Source organism: Polypterus senegalus, chromosome 2 (genome assembly GCF_016835505.1).
Source record: "Polypterus senegalus isolate Bchr_013 chromosome 2, ASM1683550v1, whole genome shotgun sequence".
NCBI classification, from domain to species: Eukaryota; Metazoa; Chordata; class Cladistia; order Polypteriformes; family Polypteridae; genus Polypterus; species Polypterus senegalus.
The window spans coordinates 119,224,843-119,238,714 of NC_053155.1; the positions used below are offsets into that span (position 1 = coordinate 119,224,843).

At 35.0% G+C, this 13,872-nt stretch overlaps 1 protein-coding gene across 4 annotated transcripts in view; it reads right to left on the reverse strand.

Moving 5' to 3' along the window:
• Positions 1–13,872, reverse strand: part of erg (ETS transcription factor ERG) — a 289,025-nt gene that overhangs the window by 46,885 nt on the left and 228,268 nt on the right. The window lies entirely within an intron of this gene.

Sequence of the window (13,872 nt, forward strand, 5' to 3'; positions counted from 1 at the left end):
GGCTGGCACCCTGCCCAGGGTTTGTTTCCTGCCTTGTGCCCTGTATTGGCTAGGATTGGCTCCAGCAGACCCCCGTGACCTTGTAGTTAGGATATAGTGGGTTGGATAATGGATGGATGGATGGATGGATGGATGGACATCACTAGGAGATGAAGAAAATATGGCACAACCAAGACACTGCAAAGATCAGGGCATTACAAGAAGGATATTATATAAAAACAGAGTCACTGCATATCTCATGGAATACTGTGAAGGTCATCACTAGGAGGTGAAGAAAATATGGCACAACCAAGGCATTGCAAAGATAAGGGCACCCACAAAAGTGATGATCAAACAAAAAGAAAGCTTATCAGGAAAGCTACAAAGAAGCCAACATCAACCTAAGAAGAAATTTCTGAAGACATTTATGCCAGTGCATGGACGCTTCTTACATAATACAAACATTTTGTGTATTCTTCACAAGTCTGAGCATGACAGAAGCCATTTCTCACCTAAGAACAATTTCCAGGCCTGTATACGTTTTTCAAATGACAGATTCAGTTTCACAAATCCATGTGAAAAAATTAATAATGGTTTGACAACACCAAGGTAACACATTTTGCCATTAATTGTAAAAGTTATGCTTAGTACATAGTAAACACACCTCATTACCAAATAAATAATAACATCTAGTAGAATTGCATGGTGGTGGCAGCACCTTGCTACTACCCTGCTTCTCTTCAGAGGGATAAAGGCTCTTGCCTGGGTAAGAGCTCCAAATATCAAGATGTTTTGTCACAAAGTCTATCACCCTCTGACAGGAACACTAGGTTTTTAGCATAAAAATACAGGTATTTAAAATGCAAAGGAAGAGTAACTTTACAAACATATGGCTTGATGAGAGGATGAAATTGTTGTCAGAGTTTGAAAATTAGTCTTAATTGTAAATCTCTGGAGTCTTCTAAAGAAGGTCGTATATAGGGGATGCCATTACAGTTGTTAGTATAAAACTCTTCTGCAAAAAAAAAAAAAGGCAAAATCTTGGATGCTGATAGAAGTGTGCAGAATCAGACTAATTCCTACAATCAAAGGTAAAGTTGCTTACAGTATACAAAGTATTAGATAAAGGGTGTGAGCACAACTCCGGAGTCCTGGATTCAAATTCTGTTTCAGGCACTGTCTGGTTACTCCAGTTTTCCTCTTAAATCCTAAAGATGCACACTGTACGTTAACAGGTAGTACATGCTCAATATTGTACATTTATTGTCATCATGACATTGTTTTTGTCATAATTTGGCATTTATTTTTCATTTTTTACACTTTCTCTTGGTCTCTAAAAATTACTAAAACTTTGTTTTAGGGGCTTTAGAGGTCAACAAATTGGTCATCATGGTTTTTTTTTTTTGGTCTTGCCTGTTTTGATTTTGGTTAATTTTATGGTTCATCTTCTGATTCCATTTCTATTCATTCCATTTCTATTTCTGTTTTGATGTGCGTATCAAGGGTGTTGCTTATTCTGTGGTTTTGGAGCCCATACCTTTTTACAATTTTTGCTCTCTGTCATGCATTGAAAGCAATGTTGGCCAGCACCACACTGACATCATCATTAAATCAGTTCCTTACACTATTTACAATGAATTTAATGATGGGACACCAGTGGATCTTTTTTATACACTTTTATATATATGTTTAGGCTTTTATCTTGTGAGTCAAGTTCAAAACTCTATTTTTCTCTTTATCTCTCTTAGACCCAAAGCTAATACACCCTCTGCAGTCCTCGATTGTTAGGCTTCCCATGAACCATCTTCAAACACGCTGATGATGATGATACAACACCAAAATAAAGTTAGATAGGGTGAATAACATTATATTCTGGTTCCGCAACTAGTAAATGCTGCAAGATATAGTTCTCATCTAAAATTTAAACATGCAGAAGTTATTGCTTCAAGTGTTCTATTACACAAGAAAGTGTTTGGGGGTTGGCAGGTGCTTTCTGTGCGTGACAATTACTAATATCCACATAAAAAAACTGATCAAAAGTATGAAGCCATATGCGTACTTTGGCCTCCAGCTACATGATAATAGAAGAGGTGTAATAACAGGAATAGGCAGTCAATCTGGATCATTTCAGATGGTTTTTCCAAGGAAAAAAATCAATAAAACATTAAACAGGCAGTGAGTCTGGATAACATTAAATAGAGAGTCAATCATAAATAGGCAGTTATTCAATACGCAGTCAAAAATTAAATAGGCATTCATTCTGGATAATTTTAGATGGTTTTTCCAAGGAAAAAAAACATGTCAGTGTTACTGTATGGCACTTCATCATTGGTAATGTGGTCCTGAGAAATAAAAGCAGCTGTACCTACTTTGATTTGAAAAAGTGGCTAAGCACATACTGCACTTACCTAAAATACTATATATGGTGAAACCACTACAAAAAACAAACAAACAAATAAATAAATAAATATATAAAATACATCAGCACACTGATGGCATTTTTCCTCCATTCCATTTGCATTATGGTGCAATTAGGCATCATCTTAAATACTGAACACAACTCCAACAAGTAAAACCTAGCTCTGTCATTACAAAGTCCTGTGTAGCTCTGTACTGTCACAGTTCAGGCACATTAGTATAACATCTTCAAATCTGTGCCTCTTTAAAGTAAATATTGCCACTAGCAAAAATAAAAGAAATCCAACTGAACCCATAAGCACAGTATAAAAGACACTAGATGAGTATTGTTGTCTGGTTTTGGTGACATAAACCATGTTAAAGGCATCACCACTCACTTATCTCGCACAGGAACTCAGATGTTCTAAAAACTCCCCTCTATTAAACACTGTAAGAGACAGCCAGGACGCCCCGGATATGAAAGGATGAGGGAAGGCAGTGTTTTTAGGGCACTGCATACTTCAAGACGCAAGAGGGCAGCACCCCTGGTTTACAGTGGTGCCCCAGATTCCCACAAGGCATCGTGCGATTTGGAGTTCTGTATCTCAGCCCTTGTGGATGCTACCAGGGGTTGCTGTGAATATACAGGAGACAAGGATTTCACCCATCCCGGAAGTGCTGGCAGGTCATGTGAGCAGAAGCCCAGACGTACTCCCGGATTAGCAAATATTAAAGAACTGGACAGACCTCACAGAAGGGAGCCAGAGTCGGGAGGAAGGTGGACAACGCATGTTTGGAGATGTGAAGGAGAAAAGGAAGAAGGAGTAAGAAATAATAATTATATATTGTGCATTTATTTGCGGCTGTAGTTTTGAAGAGCACTGTGAAGGAAGAAAAAAGAATGAAAAGAAATTCTTGGTGCTTTTAACTTTTGTCCTCTGTGTCTGGTTGTCGGATTTGAGGAGTAATAGTGTCCTCTAGTGTCCACAACACTTTAGGTCAATAAAAGCTAAAACTAATAAGACACCTAAACAGTTTTTTTTACCAGAGCCTTTGCCCTCATAAACCAGTAATTTATCTTGTCTTCCTCACTTATCTGCCTGTTCTTTCATATAAGAAGGCATAGTGTTTGTGTATGCATAAGAACATTTATGTGTGCATTTGCATACACTCTATACACGCACACATCTTTATTCACACATTTCCTTTAGAATTGCACTATTCTACACCTACCTATAATGTACAGTATCTTGTTTAACTTATATTATTTATGCTATTTGTACGTATGCTGTGTTTGCTTATAAGCAGTTCCAAAGCTACCAAATTAAATTCCCAGACATTAACTATTGTTGAATAAAAGCAATTGTGATTCTGATTAAAAAGGAAATAAAATAATGTAATAATATCAGACCATTTTCAACATCAGTGCTCAAAGTCTGATTATCAAATCTGACTATAACAAAAAGATCTAAACAGGGAACTGTGAGGCACTGTAAACAGCAAAAAGACAATGAAGAATTATAGCCCTTCAGCTCCATGTTCCTAGACATCAGACAAATCCTATATCTTACCACATGTATAAAAGCAATTTAATAACACAGCAAGTAAAAAACACAATTATAGGGAAAATAACCAGAAAACTCAAGTAGAAGCCAACTGTTATGTGAGTTTCGCATAGCTTGAAGAATAGAAGGTAGGTAGGTGCTCCACACTTAAAGTTGGGAGAATGTCCACAAAAGGTTAGGGATTAACACCACTATCCATTAGGATCTGTTTTTTTTTTCCTTTATTGTTTGTATTTATTTATCTAAATGAGTATAGCTTGGTTTACTGAGATTGTTCTAGAAATATGAAACTTTGATTGTTGCCAAAGTCATGAAATATCTGAGAAAGGCTGGAAGGAAACATTTTTCACTAAGAAACAAGTTCATATGTGATAGGAGATTTATAGGGTGATAAAAATGCAAGCCAGTAACTACTCATGTGAAAGCTGCCTAAGCTGCATTTTCATAGTTTTGGAAACATCTAAAAATCCTTAGAATGTTTTGGCAAAGAGGAATGGTATGAAAAACTAGTGGAGTAAGAGTTGATATATAATACAATAACCCAACTATTGTCTTATTTCAGTTTTACAGCATCCTGACATCTTGATTTAGTGAATGTTGTGAAACAATAGGCTATTGGCAAAATTGTAATCTTTCTTTTAATAAAATAGTTATAAAAATATTGGGGTTACCTGCATTTTTGTGTTATTAGCTACTGGTACAAAGTAGTACAAAATACATTTTTAAAAATGAACTGCTTTCATGTACTTTTAAAATGTTAAAGACAATAATCTCTCTCACTTTCTATTACTGTTATAATTCATGGGGATAATTCAGCCTTGTGGAATTAACATTTTTGGTCTTTGTTTAAGAGGAATGGAAAATGACACTAAATGCAGCTAATATTCACAATACAAGTATACTCAGGAATGCAAAGGAAAAAGTAATCCAAGTACTACTCCAAGATTTTTTTATATTTTTTGCTAGCTGTCTTCTATTGCACTGTTCACCAGCACCTGACTGACACCACCATATCTTACTATTTACAATTAATTCTGCCATGGGACAGCAGAAGATCCTTTTTGCTCTACTAACACATTTTCAAAGACCAATAAAGTAATTGTGTCCTACTAAAATAATTTCATATTGCAATTGTTACTTTTGGTCCTTTTAAGAAAAAGTGAAAAGGCAATAAATGCAGCTAATATATTCTCAATATATGCACATTCAGTTAATTGATACCGGCAGTTAAAAATGCTTAAATAAAAATATACATGCAGTTATAGTTTTGCATCATTTTAATCATCACTTCCATTACAGCTTTTTATTTGCTATAAAAATCTTACTATATTTAACAGGTGTTTTTTTTTTAACAGTGTACCCGCTAACCATTTGTAATTTTTCTTCTTCTTTCAGCTGCTGCCGTTAGGGGTTGCCACAGTGGATCATCATCTTCCATATCTTTCTGTCCTCTGCATCTTGTTCTGTTACACCCATCATCTGCATGTACTCTCTCACCACATCCATAAACCTTCTCTTAGGCCTTCCTCTTTTCCTCTTTTTCTCTTCCCATCTCTTATATCTTATATCTTATCATCCCAATATATTCAGCATGTCCAAACCAACGCAATCTCACCTCTCTGACTTTGTCTCCTAACCATCCAACCTGAGCTGACCCTCTAATGTACTCATTTCTAATCCTATTCATCCTCGTCACACCCAACGCAAATCTTAGCATCTTTAATTCTGCTACCTCCAGCTCTGTATCCTGCTTTCTGGTCAGTGCCACTGTCTCCAACCCATATAACATAGCTGGTCTCACTACCGTCTTGTAGACCTTCCCTTTTACTCTTGCTAATACCCGTCTGTCACAAATTACTCCTGACACTCTTCTCCACCCATTCCACCCTGCCAGCACTCTCTTCTTCACCTCTCTTCCACAATCCCCATTACTCTATACTGTTGATCCCAAGTATTTAAACTCATCCACCTTTGCCAACTCTACTTCCTGCATCCTCACCATTCCACTGACCTCCCTTTCATTTACACACATGTATTCTGTCTTGTTCCTACTGACCTTCATTCCTCTCCTCTCTAGAGCATATCTCCACCTCTCCAGGGTCTCCTCAATCTGCTCCCTACTATCGCTACAGATCACAATGTCATCAGCAAACATCATAGTCCACGGGAACTCTTGTCTAATCTCATCTGTCAACCTGTCCTTCATCCTTGCAAATAATTTGTAATTACTGAGGTAAAATTACAAATATGCATTACTGTTTTAATTATGTAGTACTTGTTTTCTACCAAAACATATACTGTATGACACACACAAACAAATAATAAACATAGTACAAAAAGCTGAAAATGTATCAAATGTTCATACAATGTTTAACAAAAAGATACAAGACTAATATGCTTAACAGGTTTACAAGTAAAACAGACAAATTCTGCTTTTATGCTAATAAGCTTATTGTTTACTATGGAGAAATTTTTAAATTCTTCTTTATTTCGTCTTTTCTAATTGAAAATGTGAGCTGCTGTACAAAACACAAGCCCCCCACCAAATAACTTAGACAAGTAGTGTCCATTTCTCTAATTTCACAGGTCGACTCCTCTGATTTCTTATTTTTTTAGTTTTTTACTCCACTTTCCTTAATATTCTGGTCACCTTTCTCTCTGGAAAAATCTGCCTTGCTGCTGTCTGTTTACAGGAAGTTTGCTGCAAGAAAAACTTCCTGTAGCTAAACTACCATAATAACTTGTGTAAAGGAGCATCACAACTAAATTACTATAAAGTTTGGAAAAGCAGATGCTGAAAAAATAGTTTTTTGTGACAGCCCATTTTTATCCATTAGCGATCAAGTCCTTAGTAGTAAAAATCAGCCAATTTAGACCATTGGCCAAATGATTGGTGCATCACTAAATAATAATTATAATTCTTTACATTTTTATAGCGATTTTGTCACTACTCAAAGCACACTCCATGATGGGGAGGACCCAGGAAGCAAACCCACAACCTCCTTACTGCAAAGCAGCAGTACTACCATTGCACCACCGGTGTGGAAGATCTCTCACAGTTTTTCGTTAATCTTACAATATGCTTTTCTCATGTTAATCATCTCACATCAATTCTGTTGTCTTTTTTTATCCCAGACGCTTTCTATCATATGGCCGTCTTTGACTGACAAAACCACTACAACGTGATATTTCATTTTTCCTCAAGTGTCAACATTTCGAACTTAATTAAGGGTACTTGTGACATTTGTACATGTTAATATGACTCTTCTTTTACTTAGACCAACAAGCAGTCTGACTTTTAATTCCTGTGAAGAAGGATCAAGAAAAGAATAGAGTATAATAGTTAGGAAAGACAAAAAGTCAAAAGCCAGAAAATCAAGCCACTAGTGAACAAACCCATAGGACAAAATGAATTTGAATAAAGGAAACAAAGCAAAAGTGAACTAGTATGCTGGAGACCCTGTCAAAATAAAAAATAAATAAATAAATAAATATACATGATACCTATACAAAATTAGGTTTTGAAAACTATCTGAAAGCTAGGATAATGGTGTGCTGTCACAGCTTACTTAAATACTTGCCATGCGATGATGTCACGTGTCTCTTTAAGTGTTGTAGTATTGTTGGTCACTTATACCACAAAATAGCATAAATGTCATTAAAACGATGGAATGATGATATCGAAAAATAATAAAAATAAACAACATGAAATAAAGAGATTTGGAACCTAAACAGAGATTCATGTGGCCAAGTAATATTTTTTAAAGCAATTCTTTTTCACTCACCACGTTTTTTTATTTTGATGTAAAATGAACTCCGGGAATGGAGCCATGCCATGGTCTCACACACGATGAGTAATTTTTGAGGTGTGCTTTATATCTGTTATATGTATTTGTAAAGTGCTTCTCAATCTGTGCAGATAAGGTTTTCTGTGTTTTTGTTTTGCATTGTGCTGACTAGCTCACCAAACTTCTCCCATACCCATCTCTATTCTTTGCAATAAAGTTTTGTGTATTTGCTTACAGTTTTAAGATGCATAAAAATGATAAAAAATGTTTCCTCTCCTCAGGTGTTAGTTTAATACCCATTAATTCACGTTAAGCTACAGCAGAATTTTATCTAATAAAACAATTCTCTTGAGAAAAAGGCATAAGCATGGACTTTACACTTATCAGGAAGTCGTTTAGACAAAAGTGTCACCCTTTAATACAAACTGAACCTGACTATGTGAGTTAATAGATTCATAATAAATTTAAATATAATAGATTAATAGAAAAAATTAAATGAACCTTGTTATTTAACAATATATTACTGTCATGTCTACACTGTATATAGTATTTTGGACTGCTAGCTTTCAAAAACAAAGAGAATTCATTCATTTACTCTGCTTTGTTAATGGGGACAGAGAACAATTTAGAGTAGAGCAGTTTGTTACAAGTCTCTGGGGCATCTGCAGTTCAGACCTGTTTAGAGGTTTTTCATGATTCCATTAGCAATGGGCTTAATTAATTCCATCCATCCATTTCCCAACCCGCTGAATCCAAACACAGGGTCACGGGGGTTTGCTGGAGCCAATCCCAGCCAACACAGGGCACAAGGCAGGAACCAATCCTGGGCAGGGTGCCAACCCACTGCAGGCTTAATTAATTATTCTTCTTAATTCCTGAAATAATTTGGTAATTCCATGAAACACTATTCAGAACTGGACATTTCTACTTTAACATGGTTTGTTCTTAGGCCTTGATTTGGAATTTTACAGGCAAATAATCAAACTGAAAATTTAACCTTTCTCTGACTTCACATAGAGTTTTATTCTTTCACAACGTATTTGGTGCGTCTTTTGCGTGATTAATTTAAATCTAATGTGAAAAATAAATTCCCTAAATTTGATTATTACAGGTCTTCTAGATTGATTACCAATTAAATTAAATTTTTTTTGTGATGTGATTAGTCTGTATATGAAATACAGAGAAATCTGATATTGTGACATATCATTTCTTGTTTTTGATTACAAGTGGCACCATTTTGTGTATGTTTTAGGGCTCCTCTCTGTTGGCTCCCCATTGCTACCACATAACAATTGGAAGTACAACATGAAACACCACGGTTTGATCGTTGATGTTGAAGTTTCTGAATGAAATGTGAATTCTTGTGGTGTGTTTAGTCATTCCAAATTATTTAAGGGAGTTAGGACATGCCATATTTTTCTTCAGCATGAATTTTAGTTTCTATGATAAGCTTTGATACTTTTGGTTCATTAACTTTTTTGGCTTCTGGGCCTATCTATCTTGATTTTCATAGCCTAAAATAAAACTCTTCTGTTTTCACTAGATTTTAATAGCTGCCCCATCATGGATAGATTTAAATGAATCCTGTTATTTAAAAATATATCACTTCCACATTGTATATAGTACCTTGGTCTGCTAGCTTTCAAAAACAAATACGATTAATCAATTTACCCTCTTTTGCTAATGTGGCTAGGGAACAGTTTAGAGTAGATGGATATACAGTACATAAGCCAATCTGGCTGCTTACCTTTGCAGCAGTTTCCATACCTTAAGTCTATGCCTCAATAAATTCATGCTGTTCTATTTGGTACAAAATAAAATGTACTATAAACTTGAGGAAAAAGGGTAAAACATGTCAAATTTGACTTGAGGTGGATTTAAAATGAACTTAAGATTGATGGCTAATTGGTATTGTATTAAACTGGCCAAGTATTAAATACCTTTCACTTATTTGCTAGTTTTACCATCATGGCCCCAATTAGACAATCATTAGAATGAATCAGGCAAACGTTTCCCATTATAAGTTTAGAATTTTAATCAGAGTGATACTTTTAATGTATTTATTATATACTTATATTTTCTGTACCAGTGTTTGTTTCTCCCAGTCATTAAAGTGTATTTGATTATTTTTACACTTTAGTGTATGTTTATTCTAAAATGCCGTAAAGAAGATGGCATATATAGTGTAGTATGGTTTGTCAAAATACATTTCTGGTACAGAATAGCATAATCCTTAACTTTACAAAAGATAATTGACTATGTAATTGTGTTTTGTAGAATATATTACTTAAAAATGGAAATCACAATGTGTTTATTATTAATAAGAGATGATTACATAAAATTAATTTTCATATAAGTTGCACACTGATTTGTAAGATATTTCACTGCACATGCAGTAAAACAGGAAACATCAGATGTATGAGGCACAGCACCTGTAACACAATCCACAATGTTTCTTTGAGAGAGAAAATAACTGCACTAAAACAAAAAGATTCCATTGTTCCCTTTCCTATTGTTTTAAGTAGGCTGAGCACCACCCAGTGGAATTTACTTATGTAAAGCTGCCAAAAAAATAACACAGTAATCAACAACTGCTATGTATAATACTGAATGAGCTTACTATTTATAAAGCATGATCTCCAGCACCAGCTTTAACTGAAACAACCTTTAATTCAGTACCTGATTGGTTATTTCACTTTTTATTTGTTTCTTTAATCATTTATTTTACAATTTTAATAAAGTCTGCTCAGAAAAGATTTACTCTTTCAGTATTTGCAGGTCAATACAATATTAAAAAATTACAGTTACAATAGCAAAACAATAATCACATGACTTTATAAATTTTAGAGGTATGTATATTGTGCACTTGGCTGTGCTAACATAAGCCCCTCCAATCTGGGACAAAAGTACTAAACAAGTTCCAAAATATATCTAATTAACAGATGCAAAGATGACATATATCAGGGAAGAATTCAAAATGTCACATTAAACAAAATACCAAGTAAAAACCTATAACAATGCTGTGCCTGACTGCCTTAAGTTATGCTTTTTTTAATGTTTTAGAATTCAAGTTGACGCATTAGCAGTGTGGTACAGAAGGTCATAATAGTTTTATTTTTTGTTTCATAATCTAATCCCATGTGCTAGAACTATGTTTTTTCCTAAGCCTTTTTCATTTTGATGCCCCTTGGCCCCTTGCCTGTTCTCTATTCACATTTTGTAATGTTTGTAATTTTGTCCCAGTACTTTTTCCCGCTAGAGTTAAATTACAGCCTTCCAGTAGGATATGAAGAGCCCTATATAAACCACCTGATTACCGCGATTCTTTGTTGTAGCATTAGTTAGCTTATTTGGCCGTGCTATTTTGATTCCATTGTTTATGCGAGTGTGTGAGCCCCTTTTGTGAGCTCTGTGGTCTTTGACTCTTTTTGTTCCGATTCTTTGTGTTCTTGATTTAGCTATACTTTTTACTTTTGGTTTGCAGTCTTGGTTTTGTTTGATTTATGGCTTTTCTGTTTTTTCTTTTATACTGTTTTCTTTGATATTTTGTTTTTCTTTTTTATTTTGTGCTTAGTTTTGATATTTAGCATTATTATAGTTATAATCAGCTATTTTATTTACCATATATACTCGCATTTAAGTTCTCCCACGGATAAGTTGGGGCTTGATTTTACCGTATAATTTACGGTATTTTATAATGTCAGTCCAATACAGAAAACGTATGTTATTGATCTAAGAGATTATGATATAATAACAGCCACCTGAGAGAGTAACCACAGAGCACATTGGCTTTTTTTTCTATGTATTGTGCCTACGTAACCACACGGTAATACTCAAACTATTCCGAAGCAACATTTACACTGTTTTGTGTTTTTTGTATTTCACAACTTCATACACCTTTATTGTAAGAGCATCCCTTACCTGTGATGGAGCGTTCGATCAGAAGATAATATTAAGCTGGTTTTAAATTAAAAGTCATTGCAGTGGTGAAATAAATTGGCAACTGTACTGGTGCAACAAAATTAGATGCGTCTGACAAACTGGCGAGATATTGCATGAAGCAAGAAGATGTAAAAAAAAAAAATGAAGTGTCATATTTTTGAAGGGGCGTAAAAGTCGGGGTCTGATTTTATGATCGATTTTTCTGGTTTTAAGACCCAATTTATACGTAAGTATATACAGTAATTCTTTTTCTGAGTTTTCCAAATATTGCACATGTTGAATAGGTTTTGGAGACCTCTTCTCACATTTGTTTCTCATTTTAGATTAGCTTTCATAATGACAAAGACTTGTCCATGCAGTTTTACTTTACTTGTTGTTCTGGTTAATGGTGATCTGTTTTCCAGAGTAAAAAATTTGATTTAGTATTTAGGATTAGATATCATGGTTTATTGATTTTATTTATTTTGCTTTTTTATTTTGGCTTTTATTTGACTTTGCCTTTTGACTACATATTAACTCCTGTTCTTTTTATTAAAAACTCTTTCTTTACCTTTGGGTGACAGAATAGATATTTTGGAATTTAATATTTAGATCTTTTTCTTTGAAATTTAATTGGAATGTAATACATTAAATTAAACATATAAAGCTTTTTACTCTAACTTAGTGGTTCCCCATTTGTGCTTTGCCTTTTCAAGTCTTTCTGTGCATTTAGCCCCTGTGCAATTTTTGAGTACTTACGCCTTGGCCTATTTTGAGTGTTAAGGCCTGAAACGGTCCTAACTGTCTGAAAAATCTGAGAGTGGCACAATTTTGGGCCTACTCTTAGGAGTAGCAGTAAAAACATTTAATCAATTTTCATAAACTAGAAAACCACTCAGGATTCAGAAGAACTTGTGAGCTGTCCTAATTCATCAGGAGCTTCCTGAAGATGGTGTTCAGACAGATATCATCACAGGCTGACTGTTTTGGAAACGCTGGACATCACTGAACTCACAAAAAGACAATGATTTGACAGAAATGGGATAATATTCATCACAAATTTTGCAAGCTGATCACTTCAAACTAACCAGACAAGTATTGCAACATCAGATAAAATGTAAAAGGTAGCTTATGATTTATGTATACCAAAACTAAGTTCTTCTCAAATTTTGCACCAAACATTGAACACCCTTACAATGCATGAGGTAAGGTACAGATTTATACATTTCCCTACAACTTCATGTAAGGTAATGTTAAGGTAAGCTGTATTCGTGCAAATCATGCTCATAAATATCATTGCCCTAAGTGTGGATTGGCATGCATATGTAAATCACAAACGATATTACAGTATCAACACACAGGTGGTCATGAGTGTAAATTGTATTGAATGAGTATGCATAATACCCTGAATATAGATGGGGCTAGATGGGTGAGTGACACTGAAATGTCACACAGATATGCTGAGCTTTGCATTCAATGAACCCCAATTTACAAGCCCAGGAAATTTCAAGAAGGTAAGCTGAGACTCTTGGGACAATAAATAAAGAGAGCTTTGGTGAAGATAAGGGGGGATAATGGAGAGAGACAGAGACACGGCATGGCACAGTGGAAGGCAATCAGGACACTGAAACAGTGACATGATTTCAAAAACAACAAAGCAGGGACAAATGGTTTTCTGTATTTAGAATTCTAAGGTAATTATAATCAAAACCAGTAACGGCGTACTGCACGATAATGTGCAGTGAATACACTTGACTTGAGCATTCCTAGTTTTCATACTCTTTCTCTGTCTCTGTTTAGCATTAGTCTGCTCAGAGGTTGATGCGCTTGCTGCTTCTTGAGCAGTTCTTCTTTCCTACACCCTAGCGGCCCACTGCTTCTCTTCTTTCGTCGTCATCTTTTCACGTTAAAACTGAGTGTTTATTTTTGTGTTGCAATTACTTAGTACGTTTTCTTTAATTTTTCTCTTAAGCTGGCACTTAACTCTTCAATCTGATTCAAGAATGATTAGTGAAGGTGCTAGGGAATGAGAACGGCGCGCATGCGCCGCACGGCCACCCTGCTGTGCGCTGCCGTGAGTTGATTCTACAATAAAATAAAATAAAAATAAAAAGAGTAATAAAAATCAACACCCCGAAAGCGGATAGTAGACATCACGTATATGTGTACCCAATTTCAAGTCAATAAGTGAAACGGTTTACAAGGTATAGGTGATTTAAAAT